Source organism: Moschus berezovskii, chromosome 21 (assembly GCF_049115385.1).
Source record: "Moschus berezovskii isolate FMDL1 chromosome 21, NW_MosBer_1.0, whole genome shotgun sequence".
Lineage (NCBI taxonomy): Eukaryota > Metazoa > Chordata > Mammalia > Artiodactyla > Moschidae > Moschus > Moschus berezovskii.
This window is the reverse complement of record NC_142480.1, coordinates 4430537-4451299: the sequence shown is the minus strand read 5'-3', so window position 1 is coordinate 4451299 and position 20763 is coordinate 4430537. Positions and strand designations below refer to the sequence as shown.

The window sequence follows — 20763 nt, the reverse complement described above, 5'->3', positions numbered from 1 at the left end:
AACAGTATAAAATATTTTGTTAAATAGTAGTTTAATATAATCAATAGTGAAAAATAAGATACAAATGACTAGATAGTTACTGAAACATGGAAAATATTTCAGCATGAGATTTGTGAATGTAAAATTATGAATCCTTTTGTGTTCACTGATATTTATTTTTAATCAAGTAGATGCATGTTGATGATTTTTGTGGTAAGCAGATGGATAGATTTAGTGTCTCTAAGTATGTTTGTTAAGTGTCTTTAGTTTTCACCAATATTGGTGCCATTATTGCAAGTAAGTCAAAGCATAATTTCATATCTGTATTATTTAAAAGAGTAAAAACTGTTGCCAGTGAGAAACATGTGTAATATGTGAAGGAGCCCAATTAATCTTGTTTTACTGCCTGGAGTCCACTTACATAAAAAGATTTAAGCCCCTCCTTCTTCAGGGAAGGATAATATACACCCTACTCTCTAAACATATCTTGCTATTAACTTTTAAATTCAAATAGTCAAAAATAAAAATTTAGTTTCTTAGTAACACTATTTGGCCAGTGCCTGACATGAGGGCTTCCCTGATAGCTCAGTTGATGAAGAATCTGCAGGAAAAGATCCACTGGAAAAGGGATAGGCTACCCACTCGAGTATTCTTGGGCTTCCCTTGTGGTTTAGCTGGTAGAGAATCTGCCTGAAACCCGCAGGAGACCTGGGTTCGATCCCTGGGTTGGGAAGATCCCCTGGAGAAGGGAAAGGCTACCCATGATAGTATTCTGGCCTGGAGAATTCCATGGACTGTATAGTCCTTGGCGTCTCAAGGAGTCGGACACGACTGAGCAACTTTCACTTATATTTGGGTTTTACGATGCTGTGTTAGTTTCAAGTGTATAGCAAAGTAAATCAGTTTTATGTGCACATATTTTAGTTTTTTAGGATTCCTTTCCTATACAGGTTATTAAATAATACTGAGTAGAATTCCCTGCGCTATATAGTATGTGTTTGTTAGTTATCTCTCTCATATATAGTAGTATGCATAATGGGCAGTGCTAATAGAGAATATTTCCATTGTTGAAGAAAACGTCATCAGTGAGGAAACTTGAATGTAATAACATTTAGTGTTGAGGAGCCGATGACTCCCAGAGAAGGCAATGGCACCCCACTCCAGTACTCTTGCCTGGAAAATCCCATGGATGGAGGAGCCTGGTAGGCTGCAGTCCATGGGGTAGCTAAGAGTCCCGGGAACCCCTTTCACACATTGGAGGAGGAAATGGCAACCCACTCCAGTGTTCTTGCCTGGAGAATCCCAGGCGCGGGGGAGCCTGGTGGGCTGCCGTCTATGGGGTCGCACAGAGTCGGACACGACTGAAGCGACTTAGCAGCAGCAGCAGCAGATGACTCCATCTGTATGTATTTTATTTTTTATAAAAGGGTCTGCTGCTGCTGCTGCTTCTAAGTCACTTCAGTCGTGTCCGACTCTGTGCGACCCCATAGACGGCAGCCCACCAGGCTCCCCCGTCCCTGGGATTCTCCAGGCAAGAACACTGGAGTGGGTTGCCATTTCCTTCTCCATTTATCTTTAGAGCTATTTGGTGTTGTTTAGCCAATCAGTTGTGTCCGACTCTTTGTGACCCCATGGTCTATAGCCCACTAGGCTCCTCTGTCTATGGGATTTGCCATCCATTTTTTAGAGCTATTTAATAAATAAATAAATTAATTAATAATTAATGAGTTAAAGTGTATGGTATAGTCAGATTGTTTTTTAGAACAAGAATTTAAAGTCATCAAAATTTCCCCCATTAAAAAGTTATCTGGCCTTTTTGTTTTGGTAGGGATATATAGACGAATTTTAATAATATAAGTCATATATTGGGTGATGGATTAAAAGGTCTTCATAAAAACATTTTAAAAGTCTTCACCAGTTTATTTCACACTAAAAAGTAAGTCAATAGATGAAAAGGATACCTCTGTTAGACTGACTGATGAAAATGTGACAGAAGCAGTGTTTCTGATTAATACAGTAATGTAGAACTAACTTCTATGTTAAAAATCCAAATTTACACTTTTCGTTCTTTAAAAAAATCTGTTTTTTCTTTCTGATTGCACACTCCACACTGAATTCAGTTATTGTCCAATGATGAGGGTCTTGGCTATTACTTCTGTGAGTAAGGAGCGATGTAAGTAACAGTTTCTTTTCCTGGTTTGTGTGGTTTATTCACATGTGGTCACTGAAGTAGTTCAATAGCATAAAAGGCTGTATGCATAAAACCAAATCTAAGAACACCAGGTGTGGCCAGTACTGAGAAGGAGTTATGGGCCAAGGAGCAGAATTAACACACTTCAGTACCTCTGAGGTTCATCTTAAAAAGAGATGGAAGGAATTAAATTAACATTTTCAAAACTGTTAACTATTCCATATTATTTCTGCACCACAGTTGGTTTAATATTTCAATATTATTAGAGACCCAGCGTATTAATTGTTTAAAGGAAGCTCTTAGAAAGGGCAACTTATTGCGTGTGTTCTAGATGTAGGGTACCATTGTGGGTTTTGGATGGTCATTACATCATGTTTAAAATTGACTGAATTATGTGTGTGTGGCCCAGTTATGGCTCATTTTCTGTGATGGTCCTGAAATGATGCATGGTTATACTTATATCTAGTCTGCAAACTCTGTCAGAAATCAGCCTATAGACAATGGTCAGAGTTACATCAAGGGTCCCGTTCTGGGAGTTTGTGACTCATGGGATAATGGAGGTATAAATTATCAAAGAGAAAAAGTACTAAACCGGGACCAGTGATGAGATTGGAGGGTGTCTGAATCAAACATTTTGATTAAAGTGATATCTAACTTTGAGGTCCATCATTTACAAGTGGCCTTCTTTTTTTTCTTTTTTCCTTTATGGAAATGAGTATGCAGCAGACGTTCAGAATATTCATATATCTGGATCACAGACGTCTTCTGGAGATAGATTGATTTTTACAAGTAAATCAACGTATGAGTAAATGAAGAAATGTAAAGATGGGTAAATATAAAGAAAGCTGGGCATGGACCAGTTATGTGAGTATGTAACAAACATGGGTTATTATTACACATTACTATGGCACCAAATGGAGAAGGACATGGCCACCCACTTCAGTATTCTTGCCTGGAGAATCCCAGGGACAGAGGAGCCTGGTGGGCTGCCATCCATGGGCTCACAGAGTCAGACACAACGGAGTGACTAAGCACAGCACAGCACATAGCGCTGAATTTTAGTGAAATATGTTCATAAAGGCTGTTGCTCTTTTTTCAAAGGAGTATGTATGCAGATGTATATAAGGTTCACTAGTATTGCTTGATGTAGGTGGTTTGCTAATGGGTTGTTTTTATTTAGAGAAGGGAAACATTACATAAATGCTGATTAAGTAATTATTTAATTGAGAAAAGGATGAACATAGTTTATCTTCAAATGTGCCTTATGAAAACGATTATTGTTAATCCAACTCTTTTCACTGAGTTTTGTTAAAAACAACAAAACCACCAATTTTTAAATCTCTGTGGGTATTGAAATAGACATATGGAGATAATAAATATTATTCAAGTTTCTTATCTAATATTAGTTAGTTCCTAGATATTGATGTGTTCTGACATATAAATAGATAAAGTCCTAATCACAGGCAATAGTTTAAAAGGAGGGAAACATGGCTCCGTAAGAAAGAAGAATAATGATTCATCTTTATATATACCACTAATTCTCTCTTCCTAGTTTCGATATGAACATGTAGACAGGTACACGAAGATCATTTCTATTTTGGGTTGTTTCTATTCTGGATTTCTGTCATTTTCTTCATGTGTTTGTATATTTGGACAGATGGTCACATATTCCATGAATAATTCCATACCTACATAAATACAACAATGAATAATTGAATTAATGTGTAAGTAGGGTCCAGTATAGACTTTGGTGAGAATATGCCATGAAAGATAAATTCTAAACTCACCCATTTCTCTGCAAATTGAGTCCATTTGAAGGATTATCTAGGCTTTTACTTACGTTGGTAGGGGTTTTGAGTGATGAACTCAACTGTGCTAAGTGTAGTATTTGAAAGTATTAGTTAAACCAAGTAATAAAAATGAGTGCACTTCTTGGATCAAAGATGAAAATGAGACTTGAGTTGACTTCATGATTAACCTAGTACCACACAGCTAATATCCTTTCAATCTGTCTACATCTGGACTGTTCCTTCTTTTGACCCCCTAGAATGAAGACTATGGCTGCTTCGATGAGTCTTCTCTGAGGAAGATCTTGGCTGTTACCTTTGTGGGTAAGGATCCCAATGACCCAAATATAATAGTAATAGTCAAAAGATCTTGTCATAAGATTTTGGAGTGAATTTTTTGTTAGAGTTTATCGAGTCGTTTAGAATAGGACGGTGCAAGTGAGCTGGAATACGATGCATATGAAGCAGGGGTGTTCACTGACCCATACATACCCCAATGAGGGCCACTAGAAGAGAGGTCTCATCTGTTGAAAAAGATCTAGTTTATGGGAAAAGGGCCTGCATACAGATCTTGGTCATATTTAAGGATCTTGTTCTTGGCTTTTTTTCTATTCACGGACATTGATGTTATTTCTGTTGGTGGATCAGTGAACGGATCAATAAATAGAGGTATAAATGAAGTAAAAGATTACTTAGGCTGGATCGATGATGAGTACCCTGGGGTGTCTGAAGTCAAGGACTTTGATTAAACCCTGTAGCTCTGAGGTCCATTGTAAAAAGTTCATTCCTCTTTGTTATCTCTATAGGAAATGAGCTTGCTCAAGGATTTAAAAATATTCAAGAGTTTGTTCTTACGTTTGGGCTTCTTAGTATTGTATTTTCAGTAAATCAATGCATAAATAAATCAAGAAAGTATAAATGAATAAGGACAAAATGGTTCATTCCTGATTCAAATATGACAGAGTGTAATGTAATATATGTAATATAAAAATCATTATTAATACATTTCTGAAGCACTGGGTTCCAGTAAAATAAATTGACTAAAGCTTACCATTTTGGATAAAGAACATTTCCATAAGGGGATGTAAGAGCTCATGCTATTTTTCTGGGTTGGTTTGTTGGTTTTTCTTTTATTAAGAGAAGGGCAAAGCTTTTACTTAATTATTGATTAATGACCTATCTAATTGAGAGAAGGCTTTGTACATGGATCTATGTTAAGAATATATCACATGACCAATTAACAATGATGTTTGATACTTTTTAATTTAAAAAATTATCTAGTCTTTTTCCTGTGCCTGATGAGCATATGAACAGGCATTAATACTGTCCTGATTCTTTTGTGTCACAAATATTAATGTTACTATTATAAATGTATCAAGTAATAAGTTAATATTTTAATCAGTTACTTGAAAGTAATACATGGTCCAATGAGGACCACTTGTTATGAAACAAGGAGAGTGATTAATCCACTTCTAACAATTGCTATCAAAGATAAAGGAACTAGAGCTCGGCTCTTAAGTTTTGGAATGGTCATTATATTTAGAAAGTATTTCTCTTCCTGGTTGTTGGTGTAGTTTCTTTAAAAAATGTAAGATAAAATGGCTCCATGTGTAGTTATATACATACATACCTATATGAAGGTGGAAGAGGCATGGACAATCGCTGAGAATGTGGTTGAATCTAAGACTGAGATTACCTGAATTCTTTCCACACAAGTTTCATTTGGAAAGGTGTTATAGCTCATGGGCTTCCCCGTTGGTTAGACTGTTAAGAATCTGCCTGCAGTGCAGGAGACCTGGGTTTAATCCCTGCATCGGGAAGATCCCTTGGAAAAGGAAATGGCAGCCCACTCCAGTATTCTTGTCTGGAGAATTCCATGGACAGAGGAGCCTGGTGGGCTTCAGTCCATGGGGTTGTGGCACGACTTAGTGACTGATCGATTATAGTTCTCACCTGACTGGATAGAGGACATGCGAACAGACATGTGTAATAATCATAGCTCTTATTCTTCTGTCTGATGTTGGTTTCAGAAGTGTTCATTATGTTCATTAAATTTAACACTTGGTTCAATCAATCAACCATTACGTCATTCAGAGTTTTAATAAACAATACGTACTAGCGTTTATCCCTCATCACTTGTTTAGTTGACTTGAATTCAACTAAAATATCTGAATATAGGTTACCTTATTTGTCTACCTGCCTGTCTTATCTGTCTATTTTAATATTTGCTTTGTACTCTTTCAGAGTGGATGCTCAATGATTCAATTAAGGACTGTAGAAACTTATGTAAGTAACAGTCAAAGTAATTGCTTCTGGTTTGGTGGTTTGTCATGGGTGTTAACTCTATTATTGAAAGGGATAAATGGCTACAAGTACAAATTAAATGAATGGAGGTCTTATGTAGGCCAATTCAGTACGTCTGTGGTCAATTAAGGAGAAAAAAGGAAGACCATTCTTATTTATTTTCACAGTTAATTACTCAATTAATTAATGTACAATGTATTATCAATTTTAATTTGAATCACAGTTGATTTAAGCCTCCCTCTATGAAGACGTAGTTTTGTCACATAAGGCTATGTGTGCTTGAAAATCAAAGGAACTGTTAAATGACTCACTCAAGGACAAGGATCTGAAACAGTTTAGATAGACTCAAACCCTGACTCTTTTCATATCACGTATTGTGATCTCTAATCAAACACAAAGTTTCCCCACACTTAGTCAATTTCAAGATCCCTGAAAGGAAAACATATAAGTGCTGTATTTATTGAGAAAAACTTGTGTATAAATGGACCCAGACAATTTAAACTTGTATTGTTCAAGGGTCCACTGTATACAAATAAAGAGTATGAAGCATTGTCCAACTCTGGGAATGTCTCAGGAAGTAAGAGCATCTGTAAATAAATGTTAAAAAGACTGGTTCAGTTCAGAAAGACATAGTTTTATGTTATGTCTTTGGCTAATGATGCTATAGAAAGTACAAGTAATAATTACTCTTCCTATTCTGGCTCAGTGTTAAGCTTGATGTTCACTTTCTTGAGGAAAACATCAGTAAATATTAACCCTGATAAATAGATACCTAAACTACTGATGTAATGAAAGATGAAATGCATGGGTTAATGAACATGATATCTTAGTTCTTTTCATTTTCTCTGCTTTGTACTCAGAGTGGGTGTGCCAAGCTAATTTAAGGATCTTTCCTGGTCGGGGGCTCTAGGTAAGAGTCAAAGTTATTGTCTTGTTTCTTGTGGTGATCTGTTTAGGATGTTAACTATAATATTAAGTTATATAATTTTTAAATTATATAATTTAATGTAATTTAAATGTAATTTTAAAAGGCCAACCATGGCCCCCTAATACATTTGGAATTGACCTGAACCATTATATTGATTTATCAATATTTGCAACAGTGTAGATAATTAGCAAAATGTAAATTCAGAAAAAAAACAAATGATTCTATGGAAAGATGTTAGAGATACTTGAAGGTTTTGTTTTCCAGTTTGTTGACTCATAGATATGTATTTTATAGCAACTGCTTTATTATAAACGTAAAGCTAGAGGGCCTGCCTGGGTGGTGTAGTGAAACAGAATCAGCCTTCCAGTGCAGGAGACACAAGAGATGTGAGTTTGATCCCTGGTTCAGGAAGATCCCCTGGAGTAGCAAATGGCAACCCACTCAGGAAATGGCAACCCACTCCAGTATTCTTGCCTGGAAAATTCCATGGACAGAGAAGCCTGGTGGGCTAAAGTTCCTGGGGTCGCAAAGAATCAGACACAACTGAGCAACTGAGCATGTAAGGCTAGAGATAATATTAATAGATAAACAATAAGTTAGTTAAAAAATAAATGGTTCAAGCACGTTTCCTCTAGCTAGATGTTAAAGATAATATAAATAATAGCCAGTATTTATTCTGCGTTAGTAGAATGTTCAGTGTGATTTGTTTTTTTAGGAAAGAGTTATATATTAACCCTAGTAATATATAACATAATCACTGAATAATGAAATGTAGGTCCAAAGATTAATAGAGAAAGCATCTCAATCATGCATCTACTCTGCTTTCTGTGTTTTGGAATGGACGCATTCCGACTGATTTAAGCATATGCCTTGGTCAATAGTCTCTAAATTTGCCTGTATGTGGAAACCAACATAATAGTGTTCTTATTTTACTTTGGGTTGTTTGTTTAGTTTATTCTTTGAAATATTTAAAAATATGTTTAGGATAAAAAAATACTAACTATGGTCCAGTGATTAAATTGGAAATGTATGAAACACTGGGTTGATTAATCTATCTTTAGAATAATGAGGGTGATTAATGAAAGAAGTATGCTCAATTAAGCAGTGATTGTAAAGAAAAATGAGGAAGTTACTGAAGACTCTTGTCCCTGAGCTTTTGTTACTCAGATATTTATTTAATTATGATTAGTAAATTAATGAACTAACCACTCAACTGAAGTAGATGGGAGGAAGAAAGAGGTCCACACCTGGGTCAGCGATGGTGTCTGACGGCGTGTGAACGACATATGGCATGTACTTTGTGATTGCAAGTCACAGGTTCAGCAGGAAAGAAAACCTATCTCCTCTGTTGCGAATTATTCTATGGATCAATGTTAGGAGTAAACAACAATATTATTCTTATTTTGGATTCATGAATTTCTATTATAAATTGATCAATGATAGAACCAATAAACAAAATGTAACTGAAAACAAAAGTGAAACCTTATCAACCATCGTGTATTTCGTGGGGCCAGAAATACTATTATATTAATCTAAATTAGAGAAGCTGATGCACATAAAGAAATATGGACCAAAGGTGTTAGCTCTTTCTCTAAGGATCATATCATTTATTTCTATTTATGCTCATTGATATGTAAACCATGGAAAATGTAAATACCTTTGTGACTGAGTAAATGAAATGAAGAAAATAAGAACCAATATACAGAAAATCTCAATTTTGTTCTATCACCTCCTCTGCTTTTTACTCCTCAGAATGGATGCCTATTAGCAGATTTCAGCATCTCCCATGGCCATATGCTCTATAGATTGAGGTGAGTAATGCAGTAAGCAAATTTGTGTCTTTGAAAGGTTTCTTCTCTCTCTGTATTCACTGTATTATGAAAAGTTTGAAATATAATTAGCATTAGTAATAATGAGTTAATTAATGAGCTTATACAGATAAGAATAAAGTAGATTAGTCAATATTTGCTGCAGTGAAGATATTATTGAAATAAATACATTCCATGAGCCAAGATATTCTATAGGCACAAGTTAGTCATATTGAAGGATTTGTCCTTCAGTTTTTTGATGCATAGATACTTATTTATTATTATTAATGAATTAATAAAGTGATCAGTAAACAAAGGTAGATCAGAATGAAGAAAAAGCGTCTGAAGTTTGGACCAATGATGATGACTGATGGCATATGAGTCGTATACAATGAATACTGTGTGTCTGAAACTCTGAGGTCCAGCAAAAGAAATCTAGCTCATTTCCTTAGTTGAGAGTGTCCCTATAGACAGATGTGAGGAATATGTAGGGACCTTCTTTTATTCTTCATGGTTCATGAAGTTTTTAAAAAATTATTATAACAATATTACTGACAGAATCAAAAAGTATATAAATGAATAAAAACGAATGAATGGCTAAAGATAGGTTAAGTATTGTTCTTTACTTAAATGTGAGAGATGACATTAATATGAATTAAAATGGATAACTGATGAATCAAGTGTGTTCTGCATTTCTGAGTAAGGGTGATGCAGACATTGATAAGTAGTAGCCCATTATTGCAGAGAAGGTGATGGCAGCCCACTCCAGTCCTCTTGCCTGGACAATCCCATGGATGGAGGAGCCTGGTGGGCTGCAGTCCATGGGGTTGCTAAGAGTTGGACACGGCTGAGCGACTTCACTTTCACTTTTCACTTTCATGCATTGGAGAAGGAAATGGCAACCCACTCCAGTGTTTTTGCCTGGAGAATCCCAGGGACGGGGGAGCCTGGTGGACTGCCGTCTATGGGGTCGCACAGAGCTGGACACAACTAAAAGCAACTTAGCAGCAGCAGCAGCCCGTTACTGACCTGAGTCTGTTGCAAGTTTGATGTTTGTTTTGTTAAGGGAAACACAATTAAATATTACCACAAATTAATAAATACCTAAATGACTATGTATATGAATTATGGAAAGTAGGGCTCAATGGGTAGAATATCTCAAATTTTTATCACTGGAGTCTGCTTGGTACTATGCAGAAATGATGCTCCAGCTGATTTCAGCTTTTGCTGTGATCAAGATGGTCCGATTGCCTCCGGATTAGGGAGAAAAAGTTGAATGATGGTCAAGTTTGTCACCTTCGATTGGGTCATTTGTTTAAATGTATTCCTTGAATTATTTGAAGTGTTAAATAAAGAAGTTAGGGCCAATGATAAATGTGCTGTGAAACATATTTTTTAATTAGTATTGTGCCCCATTGACATGGGTTAATGAAAGATCATCGGGGTTCATGTGTGAAATAATTCTATAGATAGATATTGGAGATATTCAGGAATCATATTTTTGGATGGTGTGACTTTTGTGTTCATTTTATTATTACTGGTGAATTAATGATTGATTTTATACAAATATAGAAACGAATGAAGAAAAAGAGTCAACATGAAGCAATGAAGATAATTGATGCCACACGAATTGTAGATGGTGAACAATATGTGTGTCTGGAACTTTGAGGTCTAACTCAAGACATAATTAATCAAATCCCTTTGTTGGAAATGATCTTGTAGTGACAGAAATATACCGAGATCATATTCTCACCCTGGGTTCTGTGATTAAATGTATTATTGTTAATGGATCAGTAATGTAACTTTAAAAAGGTATAAATAAGTAGATGAAGGACCATTAGAGAAGCAGTAAAGGGATAGATACAGAAAAAGGGGGTGAGGCGTTGTCTGACTGTGAAGGTATGTGGTGACGCAAGAATTGCCATTAATAGAAATTGAAATGGCAAGCCACTCCAGTACTGTTGCCTAGAAAGTCCCATGGATGGAGGAGCCTGGTAGGCTGCAGTCCGTGGGGTCGCTAGGGGTTGGACACGACTGAGCGACTTCACTTTCACTTTTCCCTTTCACACATTGGAGAAGGAAATGGCAACCCACTCCAGTGTTCTTGCCTGGAGAATCCCAGGGACGGGGGAGCCTGGTGGGCTTCTGTCTGTGGGGTCACACAGAGTCGGACACGACTGAAGTGACTTAGCAGCAGAAATTGAAAACACTGATGTCGCTTAGGTATCAATTGATCAAGGATCACAAAGAGTCTGCTTTATTTTCTGGTAATTAGAGTCAGTTTTATTTTCTATGTCAATCTTAAATTTTTGAGGTTATTTCGGTTTAAATAAATAAACTATGGAAAGGAAAAATCAGTTCAGACAAGGTCTCATTTTTATTGACTCATTTACTCTGCTTTGTGTTTCTCAGAATGGACCAGGTGAGCTGATTGAAAAGTTCTTTCATGGACATGCTGTCTGGTTGCCTCCGTGTCTTTGGTGTATAGAGGCCCATGTGAGTAGTAAAGTTCATGTCTTCTTTTGATATGTTTTTAAAAAGTATATTTATTGGACAATGATAAATGTGAGGTTATTCCCAAGCATTTTTTAAAATTAAAATTCAGGGTAGAGTAAGAATAATTAATGAAACAAATCATGTAATAAATGATTCTAAGGACAGATGTAGAATATTCAAGTTTCTTACTCTTTGGTTTTGTATGAATTGTAGGGTTTTAAAAACTATTATTTATGAATAAGGAATTAACATACAGGAGAGTGAACAAAGAGAGGCCGAAATGTGGATCGATGATGACCGTTGGTGGAGTATGAGTCATGGACCATGACAACTTCATTCTGGAATCTGAGGTCTACTAAAAAGACAGTCTATCGCCTCTTTTTTCAGTGATCCTATAGGCTGATTTTAGGAATCTGAATGGACTGTTTTCTTAGATTATTTTCATGGATTTTGATTCTTCTTATAAGTGTATCAATTAATTAAGAATCAATGTATAAATATTAAAAAGTGAAGATTAATAGTATGAAGATACGTGGCAAGGCAATAAAAACTACTAAAATGTATTGAGAATACTGAATTCCATTAAGAAAAATAAGTGGTTTGAGTGCCTTTACTTCTTTGGCTCATGTTAATAGAGATGTTCTTATTCTGGGTCCATAGCCAGTTCAATATTACTCAGTTTTTAAAAAGGAAATGTGTAAGTATTTTTCTGAATTAATATATTAGTGATTGGTAGACTGAACGTAAGGCAGATGCACACAGTAATGGGTTGCGTGTCTCGACTTTGTTATATGTTTTGCTTTATCCTCAGAAAGAGGATGCTGAACCCAGAAGTTCATGGTGGCGTCCCTGGAGGAGCATTAAGCCCCCTGTGAGTAGTAATCAAAGCTTGTGCTTGGTTTGGGCGATGTGTTGAGGGTTTCCCTGTAATAATTTAAAATGTATTAAGTATAAGAAAAGAGACCAACTATGGTCTAGCAATTAAATTGGAAATGTATGAAACAGGATGTTGTTTAATCTGTTTTTACGATAGTGACTAATGGAAGAGCTATATTCAATTAGCAATGATTCTAAAGAAGAAGGGTACTAAAGGCTCTTGTCCTTGTGTTTCTGTGATTCGTGTATATCGAATTTTAATTATATATTGATGAATTAATGTATACAGAAATGTAGAGGAGAATGACAGAAAGAAGTCTATCTTTAGGTCAATGTGGCATAAGAGTCACAGGCCACATGTCTGGAAGTCTGGATTCCAGCACACAAAAATCTAATCTGTTTCCTTGCTCATCAATGAGCCTATGGATTGATGTTAGGAACATATAATTATATTCTTGTTGTAACTTTGAATTCATAGATTTCTGTATTATTAATATAAATGAATCAATGACAGAACTAGTCAATGACATGCAAATAAATAACGGTGATACTGATTCCTTGTCCACCCATGAATGTATGTGTTGAGGCAAGAAATATTCTAAAGTGAGAAAACTGATGCATGTTGAGACATAAATGTACCAGTGATGTTATCCCCTTTTCTAAGGACTGAGTAGACAGTGGCATTGATAATAAGACCCAGTTTGGTAAACCTGGGTCTGTCTCAAGTAGAGAATGTCAGCTTTGTAATACTATAAATTTATATATAGGTCATATGTACGTATGTTTAGAAGAGTTAATAGTTGCCTGAGTAAATGAAAAGATGAATGACGGAAGCAGAGACTGAGGCAGAAAAGAGAGATTTCCATTTTTCGTTTATTTTTCCCTGTGCCGCCCAGAATCAAAGCACTCAAGTGGATGTATGCCTTTTCCACGGTTTCCTTTGTGTTTGGAGAGCCTAGAGAAGCATGTGAGTAAAGATTCAAGTTCTTGTATTTAATGAGTTTTTGTAAAATATAATTGAAAGCACCAATCGTGACAAATGCCCGTGAGAATGAAGAAGCGGGCTCAGATCTGGACCGGGTGATGACCGTTGGTGGAGTATGAGTCGTGGACCATGACCACTTTGTGTCTGAAACTCTGAGGTCCAGTCAGCGGTCTGCTGCCTCTATTCGAAGCGATCTCACGGAAAGATGTTAGAATTGTGTTTGTAAGGATCACATTATTATCTTTACACATCAGCTTATATATAAGTATAAATTATGAAAGATAATACTCTCATAATGGAGTAAACAAATGAAGAAGACAAGACCAATTCAGAGAAAGTCTCAATTTTTTCCGTTTTCTCTGCTCTGTACTGCTCAGAATGGACGCACACCAGGGGGTTTACGTGTCTTCCGTGGTCTTGGGCTCCATAGACTGATGTGAGTAATAATGTAATTAAAATGTATGTCTTTGAGAGCTTTTTTCTCACGTATTCACTGTATTATAAAAGTGTGAAACATAGTTAATATTGGTCAGTTTATGAATCAATGGACTTACGCCGATAAGAATGAGGAAATAGAGGTCCATACATGGACCAGTGATGCCTGGTGGTGTGTGAGCCATGGATGGTGAATACCATGTGCCTGAAACTCTGAGGTCCAGAAAACGTGATAAGGAAAGTCACTCAGTTGTGTCCAAATCTTTGCGACCCCATGAACTGTACAATCCATGGAATTCTCCAGGCCAGAATACTGGCGTGGGTAGTCTTTCCCTTCTCTACAGGATCTTCCCAACCCAGGGATTGAACCCAGGTTTCCTGTGTTGCAGGCAGATTCTTTACCAGCTGATCCACAAGGGAAGCCCGAGGTCCAATAAAAACAAAATGTCTGTTGCTTCTATTTGGCACACTGCTACAGACAAATATTAGGAAAACAAAAGAATAATTTTCTTGGCTTGTGCTTATCAATTTTTTATCTTATTATGAAAAAGTTCCCAAAGAAAAAAATCAGTGTACGAGTGTAAGTAAGTTACAATGAGGGTGTTGAAGTGTATTCACTCTTAATATATATGGTGAGTCAATAAAAATTCTTAATATTGATTGATAATACTGAAGTTCATTAAGTTCATGTCCTTGACCTTTGTGGCTAAGAGTGATGCAGACAGTAAATAATAGTAATTTTTTTTATTCTTGGTCTGTGTCAAGCTTGACCTTGCTTTGTTTGTTAAGAATAAAATAATAAATATGATCCCAATTACTATATTCCTAAGCAACTATGTAAAAATGAAAATTAGTATAGTGTCCTTTAATTTTGTTGTCATCTGCTCTGATTTTTATTCCTCAGAATGGATGCACCTGAATTTATTAAGCATTTGACTGTAATCAGGACCTCTGCTGGTTTTCCTGTGTATAAATACGTATGGATCATGTAAGTAGTTGTCAAATTCTTCTCTTAGTTTGGGTGTTTGTTTATTCATTATGATAATAAAAATAGCATTAAATGTATTCAAAGAAGACTAGCCATGGTTTATAGATGAATACAGAAGTGACATGAGTTGTTATGTTGCTTAATTGGTGTTGATATCAATGAAGATGATCAATGAAATAGGTATATTCCATGTGGCAAATGACTGTATAGATAGATATTAGAGGTATTAAGGATCTTTTCCTTGAGTATTTGTGATTCACAGATATTTATTTTACTATTATTAGTGAACTGATGAATTGATGAGTAAATGTATATGAGAATGAAGAAAGAGTTCCTTACTTGGACCAATGATGAAGACTAGTGGAGTATGAGTCACATATACGATGAGTACTCGTGTGTCTGAAACTCTGAGGTCCAAAACGAAGAAATCCAGCCCAGTCCCTCTACTGATTCTACTGATTCTATTGACAGACGTCGGGAATATTTTCAATACAAAGATACTGTTCTTGGTCTTTGTGTCCATGAAGTTTTACAAAATCTTACTCTAAAAGAATAAATGGCAGAATAAATAAACAAATATTTAAGTAAAGATGAAGAAGCTGAAATATTATTCATTCTTAGAATGTATAGTCATGAAAAGAATACTAATATAAATTGAAGTCGATATTAGCTGGGTCAAGTATATTATATCTTTATCCAAGGATGATGCAGACAATGATAAGTAATAGTTTCTACTCTGAATCACGTAGAACTTTGATGCCTCATTTGTTAAGTGAAAAATAAAGAAATATTACCATTAATCAGTAAATACCTGAATGACTCTTTGGTGGAAAAAGTGAATACGTGCAGAGAATGTCTCCGTTTTTTATCATCTTCTCTGCTTGGTACTATCCAGAATGGATCCTACAAGCTGATTTCACCTTCTGCTCTGATTAAGATCATCACGTTGCCTCTGTCAGGAAGGCGACAAAGGTGAGTGAAGGTTAAAATTCTTGTCTTTATTTGTTTAAGGATTTTACAGTAATATTAAAAAATAATAAATATAATGAAAATGGACTATATCCAAATATAAAAATCATTTGAAACATTATACCAATTAATTGATAATGAAATATTATGTTGATGAACAAAAATTGAAGTTCATTGATCAAAGAGAGAAAGTCTACATGCGATAGGATTCTGTATAATATGTGTAGGATTTTCAAATATCTTGTTCTGGGATTGTGGAATCATGTATTCATTATATCATTATCAATGAATTAATTTAGTTGATACAGAAGTAGAAATGAATGAAGGAAAAGAGACTCAAACATAGACCCATGATGTCAACTGGTGGCAAATGAATTATAGACGATGAATACTCTGAGTCTGTTACTCCCAACACAAACGATGATTAGTTGAATCTCTCTTTTGGAAATGATCTGGTAGATGGATGTTAGAAATATATCAAGAATCACGTTCTTATTTCAACATCCTCAATTAAGATTTATTATTACTAATATACTGATGGTAGAATAAAATAGAAGTAAATAGTCGAAGAGGAATGCCCAACTCATCTGCCAATACAGGAGACAAGAGACAACACCGTTTCGGTCCCTTGCTCAGGAAGGTCCCCTGGAGGAGGCATGGCTATGCACTCCAGTGCTCTTGCCTGGAGAATCCCATGGACAGAGTAGTCTGGCGGGGGATGATCCATTGGGTTGCAAAGAGCTGCAAAGATTTGGACACAAATGAAGCGACTTGGCATGCACCCACACTATTGACAGTTTTCATTTTATTTAAAAACATGAGCAGTTTGTCAAATTACTTCATGAATTAAAGAATGGACAGAAGAAAATTAAAATTACAAATAAATAGCTACCAATAAATAAAGTCAGAGAAGACCAAATATGGGTATATGCTGAAGATATGCAGTGTGGCAAGTTTTGTGAAGTCATCAAATTCAATATAATTTTCTAAAAGTTTGAGGCTTTTACATTCCCTTTCACAGCTACTTATTATTCCAGATTAGGTTTGCACCACAGTTTATAAACATTCCTCTGTCGAAAAGTTCTAAACTATTAATTTAGTGAAGCAGCCTGCAGGAAAATGTGAGACATTTACAGTGTTTGGATGTGGACTGGATAGTGAGTCCATGGTGGTTCTTTTTTACATCTTTAAAGAATGTAGAATTTAAATGAGAAAGAGTCAAGCAGGAACCCATGATATGAATGGAATGCATTCTGAATGTGTCTGGTGATTAATTCATTTCTGCATCATTGAAGTTCATTTCAAAAGGAGATTTGATATTATTATCCATGAGGGAATAAGTCTTTAGTTAGATTTCTGTAATTTTCAAGAATCTAATTCCGGGGTTTAGGTAGATCCTGGGGATTTGTTACAGTAGTCTACGGGAATAAATTAAAGAATCAATAGGTAGATGGACAGACAGAAATTTTTGTTTAAATAGTTCTGAAGTGCAGCATTATGTTAAGAAACCAGTAGATCAAGGGTGTTACCTCTCTGGTTCGGTTAATGTACAGCAGTATTCTCACACTTGATCAGAATCACCCAAAGCGCTTATTAGATGACAGATTGCTGGTCCCAGTGTCAGCATTTCTGACTCACTACAATTAGTGTGGGTTCCACTAATCTGCCTTCCTAATATGTTCCCAAGTTCTGCTAATGCTGCCTATCAGGAAGCAATGTTTCTAGAGCATTACTGATAAAGTCAGATATGTGTCATAATGGTGGTCTTGCTGTGTGTCAGTGCCAAGTTTCAGGTTGCATATTTTTCAAGAAATAACAGATACAGTCATTAATAAATATCTAAATACTTAATGGAGAAAGGGGGCTCTCCAGCTGGCTCAGATGGTAAAGAATCCACCTACAGGAGACACAGGAGATGTGTGTTCAATCCCTGGGTTGGGATGATCCCCTGGAGTAGGAAATGGCAACCACCCCAGGATTCTTGCCTGGAAAATCCCATGGACAGAGGAGCCGGACGGGCTACTGTCAGTGGGGTTGCAAAGAGTCAGATATGACTGAGCATGCATGCACATGGAGAAAATGTCTCATTCTTTTAACATCATCTTTATAGATCACTAAATGGGTGTACCTGGCCTGAGAAGACCAAGATCTCTAGGCTGCCAGTATGTTTAAGAAATGAGTATATGACTACATGATGAACAAAATCGAACAAGGACAGACCTGTATGAATGATGAGAAATGAAAATTTATGACTAATTTGATTATGATTAATTTGATCACTTGGGATGATTTTAAAAACAGTTTGAGTCCCTGTCATCCATTTTTATAGCTCTTTAAATTTTTGTTTTAGGCTTTTCCTAAACATTCCATAGTTGATAGCAATGTAAGCTATTTTCATCAGGAGGAAGAGCACATTGGAGATGTAAGTATAATAGTAGTCAATCATTTAGTTCTGATATTGGGTTCATGGACTTCCTCGGTGGCTCAGCTGTAAAGAATCTCTCTGCTATGCAGGAGACGTGGGTTCAATCCCTGGGTAAGGAAGATCCCCTGGAAGAGGGCATGGCAGCCCACTCCAGAATTCTTGTCTGGAGAATCGCATGGGCAGAGGAGCCTGGAGGGCTACAGTCCATAGGGTCACAAAGAGCCAGACACGCACAACGTGTTCACATTATGAAAAAAAGGCCTACCATGGACCAATGATGGGAATGGAATGCATTTTGAAATATTTTTTATGATCAAAACATCTGCAAACTACTGAGGTCCATGACAAAAAATTATGTTTACATCTTTGGAAAGGGATGGACTTCAGTAATGTTCAAGGATTATATTCTTAGTCTTTGGTGCTTCATGAATTTTGATTTTATTATCTTAAATAATTAAATGGAAGAATAAACAAATATTTCATTGTATAAAATGAAAAGGGTGAAGCATATCTGAGTATGAAAATATGTGGTGTGGCATGAATTACTATTAATATAACTTAGACCCTCATTAAGGAGGTTCTCATTAAGCAATAAATGGATAAGGAGGTTACAGTTTGGGGAAGAATGATAGAGGCGGGGAAACATATTAGTCTGTTCTTGCTTTGAGTCTGAGTCTGAGTTCAAGTAGTTTGTTTCCTTTAGAAAAAAGAAATCAATCACTATAAAATAATAAACACATAAATGACTGAGAAAATGCCATGAGAAAGGTATGTATTAATGGGATGAATGTCTCAAGATTTTCTTATCTGCATTGCTTATACTCAGAATGAACTGAACTACCGTAAGCCTTCTGCCATGGCAGTGAATTCTGTGTTCGGAGCAAAGAGACAAATGTGAGTCATAGGCCAAGCTCTTATCCTGGTGGGGGTGTCTTCTTTAAGAATATTCGCTGTTTTGTTAAAAACATGCATTAAGTATAATCTAAGAAGTTAGCTGTGGCCCGTTATGGAATTCATAGGTCACACATGGTCCTTCATGAGTAGGTGTAAACCTGGACTGATTCATGGAAGAGAGAATTGCTGAGGGAAATTATTGTATGTACAGATGTTAAGAATACTCGAGGCTCTTGTTCGTGAGGTTTTGTGCTTCATGTAAATTTTAAAATTAATATTAGTCGGTTAGAAATTAAAAGTCAACAAGTGTGCAAATGAGTGAGGAGAAAGAGGGCGAGTCGTGGACCAAGAAAGGACAGCTAGTAGGGCGTGAATCAGGGGCGGCGGGTGACCTGTATCTGGCTCTGAGTTGTACTATACAGAAGGATCTAGTCTGTTGTCTCTGGTGGATGTGATCCTGAGGCAGGCTAGGAATGCTAGTCCTAGAACTTAGTCCTGGACAAAGTTCTTGGACCTTAGTGGTTCATGAATTTTGATGGCATTATTATTACAAAAAAAACCAATAACAAATCTATTCAATTACTGGAGTAAATAAAGATGAAGAGGGTAAAGTGTTGTTCAATTATGGGAGACAGCAAATACTATTAATTTAATTTGGAAGTATGAATATTTTTTAAGAAATAATTGGTTCAAGGGCATTACCTCTTTAGCTAACTGTCTCATGCATAGGCAGAGATATGCAGTCACTGTGAATGCTCTGTGTCAGTAGTGAGTTCAGAGTTTTTTTTTTTTTTAGGACATGAGACAGAATTATTAACATTAGTTAGTGTATATTTAAATGACTAAGGAAATGAAATGTGGAAGCAGTGATCAATGGACATAAGGCCTGATTTATTTTATCTTCTGCTATGCTTTGTACTCCTCAGGGTGGGTTCTCAATGGTGTTCAAGTTTCCACCTTGATTCCTGTGATCAAAAAATTTATAACTGCATCTATGTGTAGGAACCGGTGTAAGTAAGAGTTAAATTTCTTATTGAGGTAGCTAGTAGTATTCACTATAAAGACTTGAAACTTCCATGGCAGTCCAGTAGTTGAAATTTCATGCTTCCACTGCAAGGGACGTGGGTTCAGTCCCTTTTCAGGGAACTATGATCCCCCATGCTATGCAGCCAAAAAAAAAAATCTATGAAATATAATGATGGAAGGCCAACTAAAGCCTGACAATGAAGGTGGTGTTGGTATGAAGCATGATGTTGATTAATTGGTATGTTAAACATCGAGTCTGTTAAGAGACATATGTTAGGAATTTTCCATAAACTACTTAGGTCTTTGTGATTTACACAAATTAGTTTTGTTATTATTTGTGAATGATTGTATTAAACAAAAAATGAAGACTAAGGGTAAAATCTGGACCAATGATGATGACTGGCGCATATGAGTCAGGTATAGTGAATACTACATGTCAGGAGCCCTGAGGTCCAACACAGAAAGAATCTGGTAGAAAATATTGCTTTAGACATTTCTCGCGTATATGCAAGGATATGTTTTTCAACTTGTGGTCACAGATTTTAAAAATATTTTTGTAACAGAATCAATAGGAGAGTAAAGTTAATATCTGATTAAGAGAATAGTAATAAATATTACTATAAATAAATACCTTAATTACTATGTATATGAATGGTAGAAAGTACGGATTAA

General features: G+C 36.0%; 1 long non-coding RNA gene, 6 other non-coding genes and 4 pseudogenes across 8 annotated transcripts in view; all 11 read left to right on the top strand.

The window, feature by feature from the left end:
* LOC129550657 (uncharacterized) overlaps window positions 1-20763 on the top strand; it is a 69215-nt gene that overhangs the window by 25287 nt on the left and 23165 nt on the right. Inside the window, exons 1-13 of one of the 2 annotated variants that reach the window (XR_016035724.1) lie at window positions 1526-2152; window positions 2894-4281; window positions 6202-6243; window positions 7122-7171; window positions 8942-9000; window positions 11410-11493; window positions 12305-12364; window positions 13266-13336; window positions 13732-13790; window positions 14694-14777; window positions 15673-15749; window positions 18097-18168; window positions 19992-20075. This is a non-coding gene — a long non-coding RNA (uncharacterized LOC129550657). Of the gene's footprint in view, window positions 1-1525; window positions 4282-6201; window positions 6244-7121; window positions 7172-8941; window positions 9001-11409; window positions 11494-12304; window positions 12365-13265; window positions 13337-13731; window positions 13791-14693; window positions 14778-15672; window positions 15750-18096; window positions 18169-19991; window positions 20076-20763 lie in introns of those variants that run through there. The other variant, XR_016035723.1, reaches the window with a different exon arrangement.
* LOC129550794 (small nucleolar RNA SNORD113/SNORD114 family) lies at window positions 2764-2837 on the top strand. The gene has a single exon (XR_008684926.1). It is a non-coding gene; the product is annotated as a small nucleolar RNA SNORD113/SNORD114 family (small nucleolar RNA).
* On the top strand, window positions 4656-4728 carry LOC129550792 (small nucleolar RNA SNORD113/SNORD114 family). Its single transcript, XR_008684924.1, has one exon. It is a non-coding gene; the product is annotated as a small nucleolar RNA SNORD113/SNORD114 family (small nucleolar RNA).
* On the top strand, window positions 9348-9422 carry LOC129550772 (small nucleolar RNA SNORD113/SNORD114 family). Its single transcript, XR_008684909.1, has one exon. It is a non-coding gene; the product is annotated as a small nucleolar RNA SNORD113/SNORD114 family (small nucleolar RNA).
* On the top strand, window positions 10596-10672 carry LOC129550801 (small nucleolar RNA SNORD113/SNORD114 family; annotated as a pseudogene).
* LOC129550782 (small nucleolar RNA SNORD113/SNORD114 family) lies at window positions 11777-11849 on the top strand. The gene has a single exon (XR_008684917.1). It is a non-coding gene; the product is annotated as a small nucleolar RNA SNORD113/SNORD114 family (small nucleolar RNA).
* LOC129550776 (small nucleolar RNA SNORD113/SNORD114 family) lies at window positions 13442-13517 on the top strand (annotated as a pseudogene).
* LOC129550778 (small nucleolar RNA SNORD113/SNORD114 family) lies at window positions 13942-14013 on the top strand. Its single transcript, XR_008684914.2, has one exon. It is a non-coding gene; the product is annotated as a small nucleolar RNA SNORD113/SNORD114 family (small nucleolar RNA).
* LOC129550779 (small nucleolar RNA SNORD113/SNORD114 family) lies at window positions 15118-15195 on the top strand (annotated as a pseudogene).
* On the top strand, window positions 16090-16149 carry LOC129550804 (small nucleolar RNA SNORD113/SNORD114 family; annotated as a pseudogene).
* Window positions 20474-20547, top strand: LOC129550781 (small nucleolar RNA SNORD113/SNORD114 family). Its single transcript, XR_008684916.1, has one exon. It is a non-coding gene; the product is annotated as a small nucleolar RNA SNORD113/SNORD114 family (small nucleolar RNA).